The sequence below is a fragment of the Globicephala melas genome, chromosome 7, assembly GCF_963455315.2.
Source record: "Globicephala melas chromosome 7, mGloMel1.2, whole genome shotgun sequence".
Taxonomy (NCBI): Eukaryota; Metazoa; Chordata; class Mammalia; order Artiodactyla; family Delphinidae; genus Globicephala; species Globicephala melas.
In genome coordinates, this window is record NC_083320.1 from 93,386,712 (window position 1) to 93,411,332 (window position 24,621).

At 40.4% G+C, this 24,621-nt stretch overlaps 1 protein-coding gene and 2 non-coding genes across 6 annotated transcripts in view; 1 reads left to right on the plus strand and 2 right to left on the minus strand.

Moving 5' to 3' along the window:
* Positions 1-2,279: 2,279 nt before the first annotated feature.
* Positions 2,280-24,621, plus strand: part of ZRANB3 (zinc finger RANBP2-type containing 3) — a 261,611-nt gene continuing 239,269 nt past the window's right edge. For 3 of the 4 annotated variants that reach the window (XM_060302499.1, XM_060302502.1, XM_030883073.2), the window contains exon 1: positions 2,280-2,507. The gene's annotated coding sequence lies outside the window, so the exon portion shown is untranslated. The remainder of the gene's footprint in view (positions 2,508-24,621) is intronic. The other variant, XM_060302500.1, reaches the window with a different exon arrangement.
* TRNAV-CAC (transfer RNA valine (anticodon CAC)) lies at positions 4,652-4,724 on the minus strand. Its single transcript has one exon. It is a non-coding gene; the product is annotated as a tRNA-Val (tRNA).
* Positions 23,421-23,527, minus strand: LOC115867083 (U6 spliceosomal RNA). The gene has a single exon (XR_004044957.1). It is a non-coding gene; the product is annotated as a U6 spliceosomal RNA (small nuclear RNA).

Here is a 24,621-nt window from a genome sequence, read left to right on the forward strand (position 1 = left end):
ACAACAAATTATAGAATCCATTATTTAAGAACATATTCACCCCCCACAAAGAAGCAAGGGCTGAGAAGATGAGCACTCAATCAACGCGTGAGAAAGAAGCATTCCCTTTCAAATATGGCCAAATATGTCAAATTTTGTTAGCATTCCCTCTCAAATATGGCCAAACATGTCAAATTCTGTTAAGCTGAGGTGTGTCCAATTAACCTAGTCACACTGGTATCCTACTATGTTAAATATCACACAGATTTTACTGTTTCAAATATTACAAGTAGGTGGGCTGCCAGTTTGACTTTAACCATCTTTTCATTATTCCAAAGTTCTTGTAATCATAGACATTTAGGCTAAAAGCAGAGGGTTTCTTCAGAATTACAATCAGGCAAACCATAACCTCAGAGATATATACATACATGCATATACATATATACAAATATACACATATATATATACACACACACAGTTTTTTTTTTCACGAAAATCATATTAGAAAAATCATCTGCTATTTACTAAGCTCTCTTTGTCTTTTACTCAGTTGACTTGCTACCCCAATTATACGCGGGACCTGATAGCCTCAACAGTTTGTTTCTGCATAAGAGCAGGGGCACCCTCCTCTGGACCTAGCAACAAAAAAAGAGAGCGAGGAAAAACTTCAATCACACAAGAATCTGGGGGGCAGGGCCTAAGGCTCACCCATAATGTGTGTAAATCTGATCCCCGAAGTCCGTGGCACTGACAGTCATTCAACTTTCTTTGTAATATTCCCATTGTGCTTTTTCTGGTACCACACGCAAAATGCACCACCTAACATTTCACCAAACGGTCGGAATGCCTTACTTCCTTTCTAAAAATTCTCGGGGTGCAAGGCCGGGGGTGACGGCCGTGGGGTGGGCCGGGGAGCCTGAGGCACCGGCGCCAGCCACCCGGGAGAGCAGAGCCACGCACGGCACCCGCTCCGGGCAGGCCTGCTGTGGCTGGTTCCCGAGTCCCTAGGGCTGCAAAAGCAAGCAGCAGCAGCCATGGCAGGGACTTGGGAACCTTTCCCCTGCCTCCTCCGCTAGGCCTCGAGGGGTTTGCTTTTCACATGGCCCCCGGGTGGGGGCGGTGGGCACAAGGTACTGGATGCAGATGCAGTCGCAGCCGCAGCGGCGGGCCAGGCGAGCCGGGGCTCCCTCGGAACCCGACCTCCCGGCGAGGCTGGCAGCCGCAGCACCTCGGCGGGGCCCTGACTGGAGCGCCGACCGCTCGGCGAGGAAGGCCACCTTCGCACACACCACATCTTCTCCCCTGACTGCCTCCTTCTCCGTTAGCGCTACCGGTTGGCGGGCGGGGGAGGGGAGCGAAGCGCGTTATTCCCGGGGAGCTGGAGGGGGGAAGGGAGGGCATCTCTTACCCGCGTTACTGAGGAGGAGGAGAAGGAGGAGGCGGTTGGAGCGCGGCGCGGCGGGGCGACGGCGGGGCTGGGTGGGTGCAAGTAAGAGTCTTACGAAAGGGAATTAACCCCATCACCAGCCCGGACACCGGCTCCAGCGGCAGCCACGGCTGGCAAAATCCCGCCCCTTCCCACCACGCACTAGCCCCGCCTCTTCGTTCTCTTTGAGGGACAGTAGACAAATCATAGGTTGTACATCCTCGGAGTGACATGAGGATCATCCAATCACGCCTGAACAAACTGCCTTCTCTCCACCCCTTCATCTCCTCCCGGGCCGCGGGAGAGCCAGGACAAGTCTTTCTCCACCCACAAGGGAAAAAGAGCCAATCGGCTGTAAGTATCCGCCCTTGAAGGACGCAAAGGACAACCAATGATAAACCTAAGAGGACAGCCATTTTGCCCACTTGTAAAAGAGCCACCTTTTCCCACGAGTCGGAGCCCGAGGTGGGGGAGTTCTGGAAGTTTTTACTGACCTGGAGGTATTGGAAAGACAAACATATTTTTTCAAGGAGTATTTATATTGCTTTATAGGAGTAAAGGAAAATTTTCGTCCTCCATGTGGTGGGAAGTGGGGACTGCTGCTTAAGGACTTGGCTCCTCCCCTCAGCAGTAACAGGCTCTAAGCCGAACACCTGGTTCTCCAGCCTCAGCGAGGAAAGGCGGGGTGATTGCCCTCTTCGGCTTGCAGCCGACTACAGTTCCCAGCGTGCTTTGCCTCCGCCCATTTCAGCTCATCCGTTTGCTTCCCGCGAGGCCTGACGGGAATTGTAGTTCTTGGGCGGTACCCACGCCGCCTCATTGGCCAATGAGAAAGGACAAACTTTTGAATGATTTGGAGTTTGGGGCGGGGAAGTAGTCGCAGGGCTGTGGTGAAGCCTTTTCACCAACCTAGCAGAAGAGAGAAGGGTTACAAGCGAAAGGTAGTCGAGGAAGAGTTTTCTAAGAACGCCGTAGGAGTTTTAGATTCCTGGTATTTAGACTCTCTTACTTTCAGTTTGTGTCTTTGAAGTGACTTCCGCTTTGCGGCGGACACAGGCCAAACCTGTGGCGGGAGTTGGAGATTCTGCAGCGAATACACCAGGTGTGGCCGTCTGGGAGCGGCGTGGCGGGCAAGTTGGTAGTTTCTTACGTGAGAGATAGCTGAATGGAATTTAATTGCATTTTAATTAAGAGTGGGTGAAATGGGATGGGGGGAGGGTAGTTCCCAAGTCCAGAATGCCATGCTCCACCGCACTCTTCACTCCCCGAGTCTCACTCTTTTTGTCTTTTGAGTTGCTCAGGATTAGATTGCACCCATATATTTGTGGAGGGTGCCTCTAAAACCTTCACGTCTTCAGTTTGACTAAAAAGAACCGGTTCAGAAGTTCTGAGCTAACTCCTCCCACTCTTACAAACCAACTTCTAAAGTCTGGTTCGAAGGAGAAACGCTACAGAAGCGCTCATGATTGATAAGAATCGTCCCATTCTTTTTTTGGTTTGTTTGTTTTTAATGTAAAGCATACATTAAACAAGTGTCGACAGGTCATTAGAAAGACGTTGGAGCCAAAAGCGTAACAAGCTTAGCACGTTAGGCCCTGGTTTATGCCCCCCCCCCGCCGTCGGGGGACAAAGTTGAGTGTGTTTTTACTGTTGGACGTTCCGTTTGAGGTTGCTTGGGAAACTCATTGAACAAAAGAGATGCAGGTGTTATCAGGAAAGGCCTTCCCTCCCCAAACCTGATGGCTCTCATTTTAAACTCTTGCCAATCATTTTGACTGAGACTTTCTCAGATAAATTCTAACTCAATTTTCCCTGCGGTTTCACTAAGACTTTCTCTTAGAAATCATCTTGTAAATATTTATTGAGCACTTATACTGTATTAGGCACTATGCCAGACTTTGCGGGGAGAGCAGTGCCAAAAAGACAGGCTCCTCGTCCAAAAGTAGTGAGGAAAACAGGCCAAACAAAATGAATCGTAGTGTTACTTGTTCTTCTAATCTCTCTCTAAACTAAGTCAAATCTTCATTAGTCATGTTTTGTAGTTACTTTTTCCATTCTACTTGTGGACTGAAATAAGCATATTTTCTTTATTTTTTTTAAATTGAAGCACTAATAAGTCTGTGTCCTATACTCATGAGTTGTGTTTATGCATCAACTAGATGGTAAATTTTATGTTGTAATCCTTCTAGATATAGGAATGTAATCATACATTTCAGCCACAGTGTTCTGGTTCCACCAAAGAAAGTGTTGACTCTTGCTTTTTAATGCAGCTGGGAATTTCATACAATTAAACAGAAGAGTCTTATATAAATGCTTATTTTTTTTTGTCGTGAGGGCTTCTAGTGTAAATCAAGTCAATAAATAGTAATGGCCATCATTTTATTGAGTGTTTCCTCTGAGCCAGGAATGGTGTTAAGTGCTTTCAGTACATGTTCCCTTCAGCAATGGGCAAGTATTGTTCTGTGACGTTTTATACTTGAAGAAGTTGGAGTTCAGTGAAGTTCAATAAGACTTAAAAAAATTTTTATTGTGGTACAGTTGATTTAAAATGTTGTGTTTGTTACTACCGTATAGCACAGTGCATCAGTCATACATATACATATATCCACTCTTTTTTAGGTTCTTTCCCCATATACGTCATTACAGAGTATTTAATAGAGTTCCCTGTGCTATACAGTACGTCCTTATTAGTTATCTATTTTATATATAGTGGTATGTATATCAATCCTGATCTCCCAGTTTATCCCTCCCCACCCTGAATAAGACTTTAAGGCCTTGATTAGAAAATTTTGGAACTGAGATTCATATCCAGATCTGTCTCATTCCTGAGCTCTTAACCACTGCTGATTTCTGCCTCTCAAATATTTATTGATCCCCCAATATGTGCCAGGCATATAGTGAGAAATGTGAAATTCCATCCTAGGATTCTGGAACCAGTGGTGGCAGTCACCTCCTCTTTTGAGCTATCCTTTGGCATCACCTAATACATACTCATTGTATTTAAAAATACAGGAAAATATAAAAAAGAAAGTAATCTGTATTCCTGTTAAAGATACGACTATTAAATCTTGCTGAATATCCTTACAGATCCCTAATAGGTACAGACGTGTGTATGAGTAGTATAATACTACTTTGCTCTTTTTTAAAAAAAATATTTATTTATTTTGGCTGCGCTGGGTCTTAGTTGCAGCATTCAGGATCTTCGTTGCCTTGTGAGGGATCTTCATTGCATCCTGCAGGATCTAGTTCCCTGACCAGGGATTGAACCTGGGTCCCCTGCATTGTGAGTGTGGAGTCTTAACCGCTGGACCACCAGGGAAGTCCCCTACTTTGCTCTTTTTGTAAACTGTTTTTGACTCAAAAATAGGCTGTGGATATGACTGAAAATCAGTAGCTTTTTAAAAAATAAATTTATTTATTTTATTTATTTATTTTTAGCTGTGTTGGGTCTTCGTTGCTGCGTGCAGGCTTTCTCTAGTTGTGGTGAATGGGGGCTACTCTTCGTTGCAGTGCTCGGGCTTCTCATTGCGGTGGCTTCTTTTGTTGCAGAGCACGGGCTCTAGGCGTGCAGGCTTTAATAGTTGTGGCACGCGGGCTCTAGAGCACAGGCTCAGTAGTTGTGGCGCACGGGCCTGCATTGGCAGGCGGATTCTTAACCACTGTGCCACCAGGGAAGTCCTCAATATCAGTTTTGATGGCTCTCTGGTATTACATTGTATGTTTCTAACATAACCAGTTCCTAGCTGATGGATATTTACATTATTTTTGATTAACTTCTTTTTTGATTGTGCTAAAAAATATATAAACTTTACCATCTTAACCAATTGTAAGCGTACAGAACAGTAGTGTTAAGTATATGCACCTTGTCATGCAACAGATCTCTGGAACCTTTTCATCTTGCAAAACTGAGACTCTGTACTCGTTGATCAACAACTTTTCTTTTCCTGCCTCCTGCAGCCCCTGGCAACCACCATTCTACTTTCTGTTTTCTAAGAGTTTGACTTTAGATGCCGCATATAAATGGAATCATGTAGTATTTGTCCTTCTGTGACTGGGTTATTTCACTTAGCGTCATGCCCTCATTGTTCATTCATGTTGTGGCATATGACAGGACTTCCTTTTTTTTTTAAGGCTGAATTAATATTCCATTGTTTGTATACACCATATTTTATTTATCCATTCATCTGCCAGTGAACATTTAGGTTGCTTCCACTTCTTGGCTATTGTGAATAATGCTGCAGTGAATGGGTGTGTATATCTCTTCAAGATATGTTTTTAGTTCTTTTGGATATAGGTGTTCTTTCGGATATATGTATATACGTATGTATACTTCTGGGTGTATATATATATATATATGCACATGTATTATTCACTTATTTTTGGCTGCGTTGGGTCTCCTTTGCTGTGCATGGGCTTTCTCTAGTTGCGGCGAGAAGGGGCTACTCTTCGTTGTGGTGTGCAGGCTTCTTGTTGTGGTGGCTTCTCTTGTTGCGGAGCACGGGCTCTAGGCACGCGGGCTTCAGTAGTTGTGGCACGAGGGCTTCAGTAGTTGTGGCACGAGGGCTCAGTAGTTGTGGCTCACAGGCTCTTGAGCGCAGACTCAGTAGCTGTGGCACACAGGCTTAGTTGCTCCGTGGCATGTGGGATCTTCCCAGACCAGGAATCGAACCTATGTCTCCTGCATTGGCAGGCGGATTCTTAACCACTGTGCCACCAGGGAAGTCCCGATATATACATGTATATACATGTACACGTACATGTATATGTATACTTCTGGGTATGTATATACACGTATGTATACCCAGAAGTAGGATTGCTGGATCAATTATTAACTTTTAAAAGCAATGCTGTCATGAACACCATTTTTGTATGTTTGCCTGATTATCCCTTAAATCTAACTTTTTAGAAATAGTATTATTTAGTGTTATTTATTAATACAATACTCTGTAATTCCTAAATTGCTCTACAGAAAGGTTATGCCTATTTTCTTTCCTAACAGTGTGTGAGAGCACCTGTTTCCCATCTTTTATTCTATCCAGTATGATTGTGAAAAGTGATCCCTCATTTATTTAATTCTGTCTAGTTGAATTCTGTTTATGTTGAGCATCTTTTATGTGTATATTGTCCATTGTTGTCTACTCTTTTTTTTTAATAAATTTATTTATGTATTTATTTTTGGCTGGGTTGGGTCTTCGTTTCTGTGCGAGGGTTTTCTCCAGTTGCAGCGAACGGGGGCCACTCTTCATCGCGGTGCGCAGGCCTCTCACTGTCGTGGCCTCTCCTGTTGCGGAGCACAGGCTCCAGACTTGCAGGCTCAGTAGTTGTGGCTCACGGGCTTAGTCGCTTCCCGGCATGTGGGATCTTCCCAGACCAGGGCTCGAACCTGCGTCCCCTGCATTGGCAGGCAGATTCCCAACCACTGCGCCAGCAGGGAAGCCCTGTTGTCTACTCTTTTGAATAGACTGTTGTTATCTATCATAGTCCCTTAGTAATTTTAAAGAAATTACTTCCTAGGTTTTTAACTCCTTGTCATGTATTTTGCCTTTATTCTCATTTTGAAATTTGTCTTTTTAACTTTTTAATGCTGTTTTTCTATGACATAGTGTAAATTATTTTAGTGTCGAAATTTATGTCTTTTCCCTTAGGGTTTCTAGATTATTTGTGATGCTTAGAAAAAGCTTTATGATGATTAGAAGTAGATAATAAAACATAATATGTATATATAATTTTTATTTGTTGTTACATTTGGTTTCACAATATATATACACTTGGTTTTGTTTGGATTCTCTACTCTTTCATTGTTCTGTCTTTTCTGTGACTTGTACCATACCCATTTTCTTAATTTCTATAACTTGATAGTATGTTTTGATATCTGGCATGTGTGGTGTGCTTCCACTTTTTTAGACATTGTCTTGTCCCTTGTCACATTTTCTTGTATTTTGGTGTCATTTTGTCAAATTAAAAACAAACATCTGAAAGAAACAAAAGAAACATCTGAAAGAAACAAAACAAACATCTGCACTTTTATTTTTTAAATTTTTTGGCTGCTTCGCGTAGCTTGCCAGATTTAGTTCCCCAACCAGGGATTAAACCCGCGCCCCCTGCAGTGGAAGCGCGGAGTCTTAACCACTGCACCACCAGGGAAGTCCCAATATCTGCACTTTTATATTTTAACAAAATACAAATTTAACTTTATATAGATATGAAATACTACTTAAAGGCAATACAGAATTTTTCTTAGTACGGTCAGTGTTCAATGAGGCATTCTGTGCTTTGTTAAAACATGTTTTTATTACAGAGTTGAAGGTAAATGGTGACAGTTTAAGAGCACATCTAATTTTTTAAATTATATAATCATGTTTTAGGGCTTCCCTGGTGGCGCAGTGGTTGAGAGTCCGCCTGCCGATGCAGGGGACACGGGTTTGTGCCCTGGTCCAGGAGGATCCCACATGCCGCAGAGAGGCTGGGCCTGTGAGCCATGGCCGCTGAGCCTGCGCGTCTGGAGCCTGTGCTGCACAACGGGAGAGGTCACAACAATGAGAGGCCCGCATACCGCAAAAAAAAAACAAAAAAATTATATAATCACTTTTTATACAGAGACTAACATTTTGTAGGTGGCTTTCTGTAGGACCTGCTGACTTCTGGATTCTTATCTCTATTTATAACTACTTATTCCACTGTACCTCATAGCCTTTTCAGAGTACTTCAAATTCATCATATCCCCTAAATCTATTCCTCTTCTCTTCTCCTTTCCTCTCTATCTCAGTTGTTTATTTGGTCAAGAAATATTAACCATCTACTATGAGAGGTATTAGATAATGGTCAAGAGGATGGGATCCAGGCTGCCTAGGCTTAATTGTGCTTTCTGCCTTGTACTACTTGAGTGACCATAGGCAGATTACTTTATCAGGTGTCTTTGTTTCCTTATCTGTAAAATTGAGATAAAAGAAGTCATAGGCCATTATGAGGCTTAAATGACTTAATATATGTAAAACACCTGAAATAGTGCCTGGTACTTAGTAAGTGTATGTTGGGTTTTGTTTGTTTGTTTTATTTTTAGTAGAATAAGTAACTTTTTCAATATATTAATCTCCGATAAATCTCATTCCTATGTACAGAAATTTCAAGTTTGTAAAGTATAATTCTTTGGTTCTATAATGGAACATTAATTAAGACAAATTACTTTTAAAACACATCACTTTCAACCAGAATGAAAAGGGTTTTGTTAATACTGTTTCTGTTGACCTGGCTGATGCTAGAGTACTGAAGTAAAACAGTGTTAAACAGGACATTTGTGGTCCTTGACATTATGAAGGCATTCTAATAGGAGGGAGTAAACAGATGAAAATAATTGCCAATCGCAGTTAAGTGCTTAAAGGAAACGAATTGATATTAAGGAAAATGTAGGAGAGTCCAGTTGGGAACTACTGCAGTATTCCAGTTGAGCACTGATGGCTTGGGGTTGGTGATGGCAATGGAACTGGAAAGAACTGAATAGATTTGAGATATATTGGGGGAATAATTAATAATAAGTGGATGTAATTTGGTGGTTAAGAAGCAGAAATCAAGAATGAACTCAGGTTGCTGGTTTGACTAACTTGCAGGGTTGCACTGTTACTGAGAGATTTGGTCACGGAGCACACAATTTGATAGAGAAATCAAGACTTTGGTTTTGGACATTTAGGCTAGAAGTGTCTATGTATGGTCAGGCCACTAGAAGTATGGTCAGGCCACTTAAGATGGTTGTTCTCTTGCTCTCTGTACGTCCCCTGCTCCATCCCTGCATGCTTCACCTACACTCAACTCACCTGACTGACCTTCCTGTGAGTATTTCCCCCAGGCCCCAGCTAGTGATTGTTCTTATCAAAGGGGCAGTGAGGGGCGCGCCAGTAGTGGGACTGGTTTCCTTGGTAGCTAATGCCCCCACCTGCATCAATTCCCCTATAACTGGTAATCTCCCCTAACCCCTGGGAGCGATTACTGCCACCTTGTCCTGCCCACCTTGCACTGTAGACTATTGCTCCAGGACCCTGCTTCAGACATGTAAACTCCCCCATCCATTAAACCACTGATGCCTCTGTTGCTGACTCCAGGCTCTTTCTTCGGTCTTAAAGCTGGGCAAGTGCAGACCTTGTAGGCCTGCCAGGTGCAGCCCAACACTTTGAGATTTTCAAAATGTCAGGTAGGTAATTAGATGTAGGAGTCTGAAGCTAAAGAGATTATAAATTGTACTACCTGGACTATTTGTGGTAGCCTTCGAAAAGGTTGTCCATTCTTCCAAATTTGACAAGGTAATCTTTGTAAAGTAGCAACTTGCTTAAACTCTGGAAAAGGCTCCCAATTTCTTACAGACTAAAGTCCAAACTCTTTTTAGCATGGCATATGAGAACCTCCCTGACCTGACCTGTTTTTACTTCTTTACCATTTATCACAAAGCATCTTATTTTTTAGCTATACTAAACTGCTTAGTATTTTCTGAAACTGTGGTATTGGAAGTATGGCTTCTTTCTCCCTAGAATATCCTTATCTTTATTCTCCACCGGCAAATTCCATTCTTCCTTCAAGTTTCAATTTAAGAGTTACATCAGATATTTAAATAAGGTGTACTACGTTCCAAGCATTTTTCCTCCTAACTGAAGCCTTCTTTGATTGCTTGCTACCTTAGAGGATTCAACACTCCCACTTATGTGTGGTATTCTTATGCATACTTCTTTCATGTGTGCTTATTGCCTTATGTTGCAATTATTTGTTTATAACTCTTATTTTCATCTTAGATTTAGCTGGAAGGTAGGCTACAATGACACAAATTCATCTTTGTTTACCTGGTACTCTCTGTGATACCTATTATATGCCTAGTACGTAATAGATACTCAATAATTAGTTGTTGAATGAGTGATTTTAAGAGGCAGTGTTGCATAATAGCAAAAATTCAGACTTTTACGTTACTAACTGGTGATAACTTATTTAATATCTTTGAACCTCAATTTTCTTGTCCTTAATGTGAGGATAATGATACTTATCTTTCTGAGTTGTTTTGGGAATTACAGGAGATTTCCTAAAATTTCCCAGTGTACTGCCTCACAGAAAGAGATCGGTCAATAAGTGGGAGTTATTTTATCATTATTCTAAAAACAGTTGCCTGTAGAATGAAAGACTCTAGGGTCCTTGCTTTTTTTCTTCTTTATTTTTTCCCTTTTATTTATTCCCTTGCTTTATTTATTTTTTAATCGAGGTATAGTTGTTTAACAATGTTGTGTTAGTTTCTACTGCACAGCAAAGTGGAGTTCCCTGTGCTATACAGCAGATTCTTTTTTTTTTAATTTAATTTTATTTATTTTACATACAGCACGTTCTTATTAGTTATGTATTTTATACATATTAGTGTATATATGTCAATCCCAATCTCCCAATTCATCCCACCACTACCACCCCCACCCCGCCACTTTGCCCCTTTGGTGTCCATACGTTTGTTCTCTACATCTGTGTCTCTGTTTCTCCCTGCAAACCGGTTCATCTGTACCATTTTTCTAGGTTCCACATATATGCGTTAATATACGATATTTGTTTTTCTCTTTCTGACTTACTTCACTCTGTATGACAGTCTCTAGATCCATCCACGTCTCTACAAATGACCCAATTTCATTCCTTTCTATGGCTGAGTAATATTCCATTGTATATATGTACCACATCTTCTTTATCCATTTGTCTGTCGATGGGCATTTAGGTTGCTTCCATGACCTGGCTATTGTAAACAGTGCTGCAATGAACATTGGGGTGCATGTGTCTTTTTGAATTATGGTTTTCTATGGGTATATGCCCAGTACTGCGATTGCTGGGTCATATGGTAATTCTATTTATAGTTTTTTAAAGAACCTCCATATTGTGCTCCATAGTGGCTGTATCCATTTACATTCCCACCAACAGTGCAAGAGGGTTCCCAATTCTCCAAACCCTCTCCAGCATTTGTTGTTGGTAGATTTTCTGATGATGCCCATTCACCTGGTGTGAGGTGATACCTCACTGTAGTTTTGATTTGCATTTCTCTAATAATTAGTGATGTTGAGCAGGTTTTCATGTGCTTCTTGGCCATTTCTATGTCTTCTTCGGAGAAATGTCTATTTAGGTCTTCTGCCCATTTTAGGATTGAGTTGTTTGTTTTTTTAATATTGAGCTGCATGAGCTGTTTATATATTTTGGAGATTAATCCTTTGTCTGTTGATTCGTTTGCAAATATTTTCTCCCATTCTGAGGGTTGTCTTTTTGTCTTGTTTGTAGTTTCCTTTGCTTTGCAAAAGTTTTTAAGTTTCATTAGGTCCCATTAGTTTACTTTTGTTTTTATTTCCATTACTCTAGGAGGTGGGTCAAAAAAGGTCTTGCTGTGATTTATGTCAAAGAGTGTTCTTCCTATGTTTTCCTCTAAGAGTTTTATAGTGTCCGGTCTTACATTTAGGTCTCTAATCCAATTTTTTTTTTTTACATCTTTATTAGAGTATAATTGCTTTACAATGGTGTGTTAGTTTCTGCTTTATGACAAAGTGAGTCAGTTATACATATGTTCCCATATCTCTTCCCTCTTGCGTCTTCCTTCCTCCCACCCTCCCTATCCCACCCCTCCAGGCGGTCACAAAGCAGGGAGCTGATCTCCCTGTTCTATGCTGCTGCTTCCCACTAGCTATCTACCTTACGTTTGGTAGTGTATATATGTCCATGCCTCTCTCTCGCTTTGTCACAGCTTACCCTTCCCCCTCCCCATATCCTCAAGTCCATTCTCTAGTAGGTCTGTGTCTTTATTCCTGTCTTACCCCTAGGTTTTTCATGACATATTTTTTCCCTTAAATTCCATATATATGTGTTAGCATACGGTATTTGTCTTTCTCTTTCTGACTTACTTCACTCTGTATGACAGACTCTAGGTCTATCCACCTCATTACAAATAGCTCAGTTTCGTTTCTTTTTATGGCTGAGTAATACTCCGTTGTATATATGTGCCACATCTTCTTTATCCATTCATCTGATGATGGACACTTAAGTTGTTTCCATCTCTGGGCTTTTGTAAATAGAGCTGCAATGAACATTTTGGTACATGAGTCTTTTTGAATTATGGTTTTCTCAGGGTATATGCCCAGTAGTGGGATTGCTGGATCATATGGTAGTTCTATTTGTAGTTTTTTAAGGAACCTCCATACTGTTCTCCATAGTGGCTGTACCAATTCACATTCCCACCAGCAGTGCAAGAGTGTTCCCTTTTCTGCACACCGTCTCCAGCATTTATTGTTTCTAGATTTTTTGATGATGGCCATTCTGACTTATGTGAGATGATATCTCATTGTCGTTTTGATTTGCATTTCTCTAATAATTAATGATGTTGAGCATTGTTTCATGTGTTTGTTGGCAGTCTGTATGTCTTCTTTGGAGAAATGTCTATTTAGGTCTTCTGCCCATTTTTGGATTGGGTTGTTTGTTTCTTGTTATTGAGCTGCATGAGCTGCTTATAAATTTTGGAGATTAATCCTTTGTCAGTTGCTTCATATGCAAATATTTTCTCCCATTCTGAGGGTTGTCTTTTGGCCTTGTTTATGTTTTACTTTGCTGTGCAAAAGCTTTGAAGTTTCATTAGGTCCCATTTGTTTATTTTTATTTCCATTTCTCTAGGAGGTGGATCAAAAAGGATCTTGCTGTGATTTATGTCATAGAGTGTTCTGCCTATGTTTTTCTCTAAGAGTTTGATAGTTTCTGGCCTTACATTTAGGTCTTTAATCCATTTTGAGCTTATTTTTGTGTATGGTGTTAGGGAGTGTTCTAATTTCATTCTTTTACATGTACCTGTCCAGTTTTCCCAGCACCACTTATTGAAGAGACTGTCTTTTCTCCATCATATATCTTTGCCTACTTTGTCATAGATTAGATGACCATAGATGCATGCGTTTATCTCTGTGCTTTCTATCTGGTTCCATTGCTCTATATTTCTGTTCTTGTGCCAGTACCATATTGTTTTGCTTCCCATAGCTTTGTAGTATAGTCTGAAGTCAGGGAGCCTGATTCCTCCAGGTCCGTTTTTCGTTCTCAAGATTGCTTTGGCTATTCGGGGTCTTTTGTGTTTCCAGACAAACGTGAAATTTTTTGTTCTAGTTCTGTGAAAAATGCCAGTGGTAGTTTGATAGGGATTGCATTGAATCTGTAGATTGCTTTGGGTAGTAGAGTCATTTTCACAATGTTGATTCTTCCAATCCAAGAACATGGTATATCTCTCCATCTATTTGTATCATCTTTAATTTCTTTCATCCGTGTCTTATAATTTTCTGCATATAGGTCTTTTGTTTCCTTAGGTAGGTTTATTCCTAGATATTTTATTCTTTTTGTTGCAGTGGTAAATGGGAGTGTTTTCTTAATTTCACTTTCATATTTTTCATCATTAGTGTATAGGAATGCAAGAGATTTCTGTGCATTAATTTTGTATCCTGCTACTTTACCAAATTCATTGATTAGCTCTGGTAGTTTTCTGGTAGCATCTTTAGGATTTTCTATGTATAGTATCATGTCATCTGCAGACAGTGACAGCTTTACTTCTTCTTTTCCTATTTGAATTCCTTTTATTTCTTTTTCTTCTCCGATAGCTGTGGCTAAAACTTCCCAAGCTATGTTGAATAATAGTGGTGAGAGTGGGCAACCTTGTCTTGTTCCTGATCTTAGTGGAAGTGGTTTCAGTTTTTCACCATTGAGGATGATGTTGGCTGTGGGTTTGTCATATATGGCCTTTATTATGTTGAGGAAAGTTCCCTCTATGCCTACTTTCTGGAGGGTTTTTATCATAAATGGGTGTTGAATTTTGTCGAAAGCTTTTTCTGCATCTGTTGAGATGGTCATATGGTTTTTCTCCTTCAATTTGTTAATATGGTGTATCACATTGATTGATTTGCGTATATTGAAGAAACCGTGCATTCCTGGGATAAACCCCACTTGATCATGGTGTATCATCCTTGTAACGTGCTTTTGGATTCTGTTTGCTAATATTTTGTTGAAGATTTTTGCATCTGTGTTCATCAGTGTTATTGGCCTGTAGTTTTCTTTCTTTGTGATGTCTTTGTCTCGTTTTGGTATCAGGGTGATGGTGGCCTCGTAGAATGAGTTTGGGAGTATTCCTCCCTCTGCTATCTTTTGGAAGAGTTTGAGAAGGATAGGTGTTAGTTCTTCTCTAAGTGTTTGATAGAATTCACCTGTGAAGCCATCTGGTCCTGGGCTTTTGTTTGTTGGAAGATTTTTAATCACAGTTTCAGTTTCAGTGATTGTGATTGGTCTGTTCCTATTTTCTATTTCTTCCTGGTTCAGTCTCGGAAGGTTGTGCATTTCTAAGAATTTGTCCATTTTTTCCAGGTTGTCCATTTTATTGGCATATAGTTGCTTATAGTAATCTCTCATGAACCTTTTTATTTCTGCAGTGTCAGTTGTTACTTCTTCTTTTTCATTTCTAATTCTATTGATTTGAGTCTTCTCCCTTTTTTTCTTGATGAGTCTGGCTAATGGTTTATCATTTTGTTTATCTTCTCAAAGAACCAGCTTTTAGTTTTATTGAACGTTGCTATCATTTCCTTAATTTCCTTTTCATTTATTTCTAATCTGATCTTTATGATTTTTTTCCTTCTGCTAACTTTGGGGTTTTTTTGTTCTTCTTTCTCTAATTGCTTTAGGTGTAAGGTTAGGTTGTTTGTTTGAGATGTTCCTTGTTTTTTAAGGTAGGATTATATTGCTATTAACTTCCCTCTTAGAACTGCTTTTGCTGCATCCCATAGGTTTTGGGTCGTCCTGTTTTCATTATCATTTGTTTCTAGGTATTTTTTGATTTCCTCTTTGATTTCTTCAGTGATCTCTTGGTTATTAAGTAGTGTATTGTTTAGCCTCCATGTGTTTGTATTTTTTACAGATTTTTTCCTGTAATTGATATCTAGTCTTATAGTGTTGTGCTTGGAAAAGATACTTGATATGATTTCAATTTTCTTAAATTTACCCAAAGCTTGATTTGTGACCCAAGATATGATCTATCCTGGAGAATGTTTCATGAACACTCGAGAAGAATGTGTATTCTGTTATTTTTGGATGGAATGTCTTATAAATATCAATTAAGTCCATCTTGTTTAATGTATCATTTAAAGTTTGTGTTTCCTTATTTATTTTCATTTTGGATGATCTGTCCATTGGTGAAAGTGGGATGTTAAAAGTCCCCTACTATGATTGTGTTACTGTCAGTTTCCCCTTCTGTGGCTGTTGGTATTTGCCTTATGTATTGAGGTGATCCTATGTTGTATGCATAAATATTTACAATTGTTATATCTTCTTCTTGGATTGATCCCTATATCATTATGTAGTGTCCTTTTTTGTCTCTTGTAATAGTCTTTGTTTTAAAGTCTATTTTGTCTGATGTGAGAATTGCTACTCCAGCTTTCTTTTGGTTTCCATTTGCATGGAATATCGTTTTGCACCCCCTCACTTTCAGGCTGTATGTGTCCCTAGGTCTGAGGTGGTCTCTTGTAGACAGCATATATACGGGTTTTGTTTTTCTATCCATTCAGCCAGTCAATGTCTTTTGCTTGGAGCATTTAATCCATTTACATTTAAGGTAACTATCGATATGTATGTTCTATTACCATTTTCTTAATTGTTTTGGGTTTGTTATTGTAGGTCTTTTCCTTCTCTTGTGTTTCCTGCCTAGAGAAGTGCCTTTAGCATTTGTTGTAAAGCTGGTTTGTTGGTGCTTAATTCTCTTAGCTTTTGCTTGTCTGTAAAGATTTTAATTTCCCCGTCAAATCTGAATGAGATCCTTGCTGGGTAGAGTAATTTTGGTTGTAGGTTTTTCCCTTTCATCACTTTAAATATGTCCTGCCACTCCCTTCTGGCTTGCAGCGTTTCTGCTGAAAGATCAGCTGTTAACCTTATAGGGATTCCCTTGTGTGCCATTTGTTGTTTTTCCCTTGCTGCTTTTAATATTTTTTCTTTGTATTTAGTTTTTGATAGTTTGATTAATATGTCTTAGCGTGTTTCTCCTTGGATTTATCCTGTATGGGACTCTCTGTGCTTCCTGGACTTGATTAACTATTTCCTTTCCCATATTAGAGAAGTTTTCAACTATAATTTCTTCAAATATTTTCTCAGTCCCTTTCTTTTTCTCTTTTTCTTCTGGGACCCCTATAATTCAAATGTTGGTGCATTTAATGTTGTCCCAGAGGTCTCTAAGAATGTCCTCAATTCTTTTCATTCTTTTTTCTTTATTCTGCTCTGCAGTAGTTATTTCCACTATTTTATCTTCCAGGTCACTTACCCGTTCTTCTGCCTCAGTTATTCTGCTATTGATCCCTTCTAGAGAATGTTTAATTTCATTCATTGTTTTGTTCATCACTGTTTGTTTTCTCTTTAGTTTTTCTAGGTCCTTGTTAAACGTTTCTTGTATTTTCTCCATTCTATTTCCAAGATTTTGGATCATCTTTACTATCATTATTCTGAATTCTTTTTCAGGTAGACTGCCTAATTCCTCTTCACTTGTTAGGTCTGGTGGGTTTTTTCCTTGCTCCTTCATCTGCTGTGTGTTTCTCTGTCTTCTCATTTTGCTTAACTTACTGTGTTTGGGGTTTCCTTTTCGCAGGCTGCAGGTTCATAGTTCCCGTGCTTTTTGGTGTCTGTCCCTAGTGGCTAAGGTTGGTTCAGTGGATTGTGTAGGCTTCCTGGTGGAGGGCACTAGTGCCTGTGTTCTGCTGGATGAGGCTGGACCTTGTCTTTCTGGTGGGCAGCTCCATGTGTGGTGGTGTGTTTTGGGGTGTCTGTGGCCTTATTATGATTTTAGGCAGCCGCTCTGCTAATGGATGGGGTTGTGTTCCTTTCTTGCTAGTTGTTTGACATAGGGTGTCCTGCACTGAAGCTTGCTGGTCGTTGAGTGGAGCTGGGTCTTGGCATTGAGATAGAGATCTCTGGGAGATTTTCATCGCTTGATATTACGTGGAGCTGGGAGGCCTCTTGTGGACCAGTGTCCTGAATTTGGCTTACCTACCTCAGGCACAGCCCTGACGCCTGGCTGGAGCACCAAGACCCTGTCCTCCACACAGCTGAGAATAGAAGGGAAAAAAGAAAGAAAGAAAGAGGAAGATAAAATAAAATGAAATAAAATAAAGTAAAATAAAGTTAAAATTAAAAAGAAAAAAAATGATTAAAAATTTTTTAAGTAATTAAAAAAAGAAAGAAAGAAAGAAGAGAGCAACCAAACCAAAAACCAAATCCACCAATAACAAATGCTAAAAACTATACTTAAAAAAACCCAAACAAACAAACAAAAAAGGACAGACAGAACCCAGGGCAAATGGTAGAAGCAAAGCTATACAGACAATATCACACACAGAGTCATACACATACACACTCATAAAAAGAGAAAAAGGGAAATAAATATATATATCGTTGCTCCCAAAGTCCACCTCCTCAATTTGGGATGATTCGTTGTCTATTCAGGTATTCCACAGATGCAGGATTCATCAAGTTGATTGTGGAGATTTAATCCGCTGCTTCGGAGGCTGCTGGGAGAGATTTCCCTTTCTCTTCTTTGTTCGCACAGCTCCCGGGGTTCAGCTTTGAATTTGGCCCCGCCTCTGCGTGTAGGTCGCCTGAGGTCATCTGTTCTTTGCTCAGACAGGATGGGGTTAAAGGAGCAGCTGATTCAGAGGCTCTGGCTCACTCAGGCCGGTGGGAGGGAGAGGTACGGATTTCTGGTCGAGCCTGCGTCAGCAGAGGCTGGCGTGGTGTTGCACCAGCCTGAGGCATGCCCTGTGTTCTCCCGGGGAAGTTGTCCCTGCATCACGGGACCCTGGCGGTGGTGGGCTGCATAGGCTCCCGGGAGTGGTGGTAGAGGTGTGGATAGTGACCTGTTCTTGCAGGTGCTCCTTGGTGGTGGCTGCAGCAGTCTTAGCGTCTCATGCCCATCTCTGGGGTCCGTGCTGATAGCTGCGACTCTTGCCCATCTCTGGAGCTCCTTTAAGCAGCGCTCTTAATCCCCTCTCCTCGCGCAACAGGAAACAAAGAGGCAGGAAAAAGTCTTTTGCCTCTTCGGCAGTTCCAAACCTTTTCCCGGACTCCCTCCCGGGTAGCTCTGGTGCACTGGCCCCCTTCAGGCTGTGTTCATGTAGCCAAGCTCAGTCTTCTCCCTGGAATCTGACCTCCGAAGCCAGAGCCTCAGCTCCCAGCCCCCGCCCGCCCTGGCGGGTGAGCATACAAGCCTCTTGGGTTGGTGAGTGCTGGTCAGCACTGATCCTCTGTGTGGGAATCACTCCGCTTTGCCCTCCGCACCCCTGTTGCGCTCTCCTCCATGGCTCTGAAGCTTCCCCCCTCCACCCTCCTGCAGTCTCCGCCCATGAAGGGGCTTCCTAGTGTGTGGAAACCTTTCCTCCTTCACAGCTCCCTCCCATTGGTGCAGGTCCCTTCCCTATTCTTTTGTCTCTTTTTTTTTTTTCTTTTGCCCTACCCAGGTACGTGGGGAGTTTCTTGCCTTTTGGGAGGTCTGAGGTCTATATCAGTGTTCAGTAGGTGTTCTGTAGGAGTTGTTCCACAGTAGATGTATTTCTGATGTATTTTGGGGGAGGAAGGTGATCTCCAAGCCTTACTCTTCCGCCATCTTGAAACTCCCTCTGTTGGAAGATGTTTAATCACAGTTTGAATTTCATTACTTGTGATTGGTCTGTTCATATTTTCTGCTTCCTTCTGGTTCAGTCTTGGAAGGTTATACCTTTTTAAGAATTTGTCCATTTCTTCCAGGTTCTCCATTTTATTGGCATAGAGTTGCTTGTAGTAGTCTTATATGATGCTTTGTATTTCTACGGTCTCTGTTGTAACTTCTCCTTTTTCATTTCTAGTTTTATTGTTTTGAGTCCTAGCCCTCTTTTTCTTGATGAGTCTGGCTAAAGGTTTATCAATTTTGTTTATCTTCTCAAAGAACTAGCTTTTAGTTTTATTTATCTTTGCTATTGGTTTTTTTGTTTCTATTTCATTTATTTCTGCTCTGATCTTTATGATTTCTTTCCTTCTACTTACTTTGGGTTTTGTTTGTTCTTCTTTCTCTAGTTCCTTTAGGTGTAAGTTTATATTATTTGTTTGAGATTTTTATTGTTTCTTGAGGTAGCCTTTCATTGCTATAAACTTCCCTCTTAGAACTGCTTTTGCTGCATCCCATAGTTTTTGGATCATCGCGTTTTCATTGTAATTTGTCTCTAGGTATTTTTTGATTTCCTCTTTCATTTCTTCAGTGATCTCTTGGTTATTTAGTAACGTATTGTTTAGCCTCCATGTGTTTGTGTTTTTTCTGTCTTTTTCCATCTTTTTGATTTCTAATCTCATAGTGTTGTGGTCGGAAAAGATGCTTGACATAATTTCAATTTTCTTAAATTTACCAAGGCTTGATTTGTGACCCAAGATGTGATCTATCCTGGAGAATGTTCCGTGTTCACTTGAGATATGTATGTTCCTATTACCATTTTCTTGTTATTGGTTTGTTTTTGTAGGTCCTTTTCTTCTTTTGTGTTTCCCACTTAGAGAAGTTCTTTTATCATTTTTCGTAGAGCTGGTTTGGTGGTGCTGAATTCTCTTAGCTTTTGATCGTCTGTAAAGCTTTTGATTTCTCCATCGAATCTGAATGAGATCCTTGCTGGGTAGAGTAATCTTGGTTGTAGATTCTTCCCTTTCATCACTTTAAATATATCATGCCACTCCCTTCTGGCTTGTTGAGTTTCTGCTGAGTAATCAGTTGTTACCTTATGGGAGTCCCCTTGTATGTTGTCATTTTTCCCTTGTTGCTTTCAGTAATTTTTCTTTGTCTTTAATTTTTGTCAGTTTGATTACTGTGTGTCTCGGTGTGTTTCTCCTTGGGTTTATCCTGCCTGGGACTCTCTGCACTTCTTGGACCTGGGTGGCTATTTCCTTTCCCATGTTAGGGAAGTTTTCGACTATAATCTGTTCACATATTTTGTCTGGTCCTTTCTCTCTCTCTTCTTCTGGGACCCCTATAATGCGAATGTTTTTGCGTTTAATGTTGTCCCAGAGGTCTCTTAGGCTGTCTTCATTTCTTTTCATTCTTTTTCCATTATTCTGTTCCGCAACAGTGAATTCCACCTTTCTGTCTTCCAGGTCACTTATCTGTTCTTCTGCCTCAGATATTCTGCTATTGATTCCTTCTAGTGTAGTTTTCATTTCAGTTATTTTATTGTTCATCTCTGTTTGTTTGTTCTTTAATTCTTCTAGGTGTTTGTTCTTTAATCCTTCTAGGTCTTTGTTAAACATTTCTAGCATCTTCTTGATCTTTGCCTCCATTCTTTGTCTGAGGTCCTGGATCATCCTCACTATCATTATTCTGAACTCTTTTTCTGGAAGGTTGCCTATCTCTATTTCATTTAGTTGTTTTTCTATGGTTTTATCTTGTTCCTTCATCTGGTACAAAGTCCCCTGCCTGTTTATTTTGTCTATCTTTCTGTGAATGTGGTTTTCCTTCCACAGGCTGCAGGATTGTAGTTTTTCTTGCTTTTGTTGTCTGCCCTCTCCAGCAGGTTCTTATTAGTTATCTATTTTTTACATATTAGTGTACATATGTCAATCCCAGTCTCCCAATTCATTCCATCCCCCACCTGCCTGTCCTTGCTTTTAAAATAATTAGACATTAGATATGGCAGTTTTTTTAAAGCCACATTAGTGATTTCTAAAACATTATATAATTTTATAGATTACTGAAATTGATCTTTTATCGTTTTAGGATATTTAATTTTAGTAACAAAATGTGATTTTAATTTATCAAATTTAGTTTGTAGCTTACTGACTGACATTCCATAGCTATATCAGATAAAACATGTAAGCTGAATGTATACTGTTATGTAAGCATGAAGTATGTTTATATATGAAATTTACAAGTCCCGATCAAATCTGAATAGTTTCTAAGACTGAGTATATGATTTTGTGTGTAATCGCTGAAGATATTTGAGTAGGTAAGAGTCATCTTCATTGACTACCTTTTTAAGCTCATAATCAAACTGTTGTTGTTGTTAGTCTGTGTGTAACTGAGCAGGACCCTATGGGGCCTTCCTGGGACAGACCGCTCCCCCATATCCTCTCCTTTAGCTCCTCTATGAAGTATCTATATAATAGTATCTGATACATGTTTCCTGAGCAAATGGAAGAAATTAACTACTTGATGACCATGAGTACATAGCCCCAGGCCTATAGGTGCCTAAGGACTGATACTGTTAACCCCTGTGACATGGCCCTGTTACTTCACCGTCAACCAATCAGAGAATTGTACATGAGCTGATCACATGCCCTGGGATGCCCCTCTGTCAGTGTGCCTTTAAAAATGCTTTGCTTAAACCCATGGGGATTTCAGGTGTTTTGAGCACTAGTTGCCCTGGACTACTTGCTTGATGTCCTACAGTAAATGCCATGCTTTCCTTCATCACAACCTGGTGTCAGTATATTGGCTTTACTGCATGTCAGCATGTGGACCCAAGTTTGGTTCGGTAACTTGTGGTTTTTGGATCCATGTAGAGGTGTCCAGTAGACCTCCATATTCACCATTTGTGGGAACTAGCAATTTATTCAAGCTAAATTTGTATTTCCAATAAGGAACTTGGAATTACTTGTGTTAATACTTGGTTACCTCTGTACTTACTTAACTTGGGAAAGGTATTTACTGGGGTTACTAGATTCTAGTCCTCCTCCCTCACCTCTGAACAGCTGCTTCCTATTATCAGTGGATGGAAGAAGAGAAGGAGTGAGTAATCAAATCTTTTGTCATAGGTCACCCAAGATTTAAGATATTTTATTTTTACAACATTTACTTGTGTCCATGTAGCTAAGTTGCCATAGTAATTAGGATCATTTCCACTAACAATTTTTGTTTGACTAGGATGAATTTATAAAACTGAATTATCTATATTACCTGAAATTGTTTTTTGGGGGGGTTTTTTTTGGGTTTTTTTTTGCGGTACACGGGTCTCTCACTGTTGTGGCCTCTCCCGTTGCGGAGCACAGGCTCCGGACGCGCAGACTCAGTGGCCATGGCTCACCGGCCCAGCTGCTCCGCAGCATGTGGGATCTTCCCGGAGCGGGGCACGAGCCCGTGTCCCCTGCATAGGCAGGCGGACTCTCAACCACCATGCCACCAGGGAAGCCCTGAAATTGTTTTTAAGTTGAACAGAAGATTTGATTGTTACTATGTATTAGGAAGAATTTTCTATAGTAGGCCTTGTTTCTAGCTTAGAACTTTCTATGGTATTCTAATACCCTAATATCCTAACGTGGGGCCTTCATCCATATACAATAAACTACCCTGTCTAATCTTAATCACTTTTCAAACTGTGCCCCCATTTTCCCTGCTATAACTTGAACTTGGCTTACAGTCTTTCTGTCTACCTACATTCTGACTTCTACATTCGAATGTACAGCCCAGCTGATGCAACATGTCAGTTTCTTAGTTCCTCGACTGCCATATCTCCTGTCAACTTTATTTCCACACTGGTTCAGCCATGTACTCCAGTGGTCCCACCTTATACTTTTTCATCTCTAGGAACTATTCTACCTCTAGACTGTCTAATCATGGTCCCCGTCCTTTGAAGTTTTAATATAACAAATAATATTGGATGTATAGTGCCAGGTACTGCTCTAGGTGCATGGAATACACTAGGAAACAAAACAGACAGAAATGTCTGCTCTTACAAAACTTATGCCTTAGTGGGGAGAGACAATAAACAAAACCCATAATAAATATGTAATTTTATAGTTTTTACAAGTTGATGAATGTTATCAAGAAAGAAAAAGTAGAACAGGGGAGATATAAAAGGGAGTTCAATTTTTTTCTGTTTTTTTGTTTTACAAAATTTTAACTTTTATTCTCAAACAACTTAAGACTTATTAGAAGGTCCCAAGAATTGTGCAAAGGACTCCCATATGTCGTCAACCCAGAATCAAATGTTGTTAATATTTTGCCACATTTACTTTAAAATTTTCTCTCAAAAATATGTAACACTTTATGAATTTGTGTGTCATCCTTGTGCAGTGGCCATGCTAATGTCCTCTGTATTGTTCTAATGTTAGTGTATGTGCTGCCCAAGCAAGCACGAGAATTGCAATTTTAAATAAGGTGGTCAAGTTAAGTGTTCATTGAGAAATTGATATTTCAGGAAAGACTAGAAGGAAGAAAGGGAAGTAGCCATGCAGATATGGGGGCAGTGCAGGAGCAGGGAGAGTGGTTTAGGTAGATGGACCAGCTAGTATGGAGTTTGACAGAAAGGAAAAAGTGAGGTAGAGAGGTAATAGGAATAGGGTAATAGGTGATTGGCAGATTGTAGAAGGGCTTATAAACCATTCATAGAGCTTTTCCCCAGTATAATCAGGAGCCACTGAGGACTTCTGAGAAGTGATATGATCAGACTTACTTTTTTAACTAGGAGGTAGAGGTGGAGGTGGTAGGGAATGGTGGGATTCTGGGTTTATTTTGAAGGTAGAGCCAACAGGAGATGCTGATGGATTAGATGTGCAGCATAAGACAAACAGTGAAGTCAAGGAGTTGGTGTGAGCCACTGGAAGGATAGGAGGGGGAAGGCCCTGGATGGAATATAGTTTGAGAGAAAGATCTGGAGTTCATTTTGGTCATATTAAGTTTGAGAGGCCCATTAGACTGCTAGGTAGGTATGTCTGTTTAAATATACGAACAAATCTGAAGTTCAGGAGAGGTGTGATCTCCATATATAAATGTGGGAGTCATTGGCATAGAGGTAGTATTTAAAAGCCATGAAACTAATGAGATCTCTAAAGGACAGATCAGAGGATACTAAAACCTGAGCCCTGGTACACTCTAAGAGGACAGGGAGATGAGGAAGAACCAGGGAAAGTTTAGACTGAGGAGGAATGATGTAGGATAAAATCCATGAGGATGCGGTGTTCTAGAATCTAAGTGAAAAAAAAGTCATTTAATGAGGAGGGAATGATTTCCTGGTAGGTCCAGTAAGATGAAGACTGAGAATTCCTTCCTGCTGTCTTCCTTTTACTTCCAATTCAGGGCATTTGTATGTTAAGAAGCCTTCCAAACCCCCAAATTTGAAAACTGAGTTCCTCTTATATGTTCCCTCAACACCTAGTAGCAATACATTTTCTATAGTATTTCTTCAAAATTGCATCTGTGTTCTATGTTATTATATATCCAGAGCCTAGTA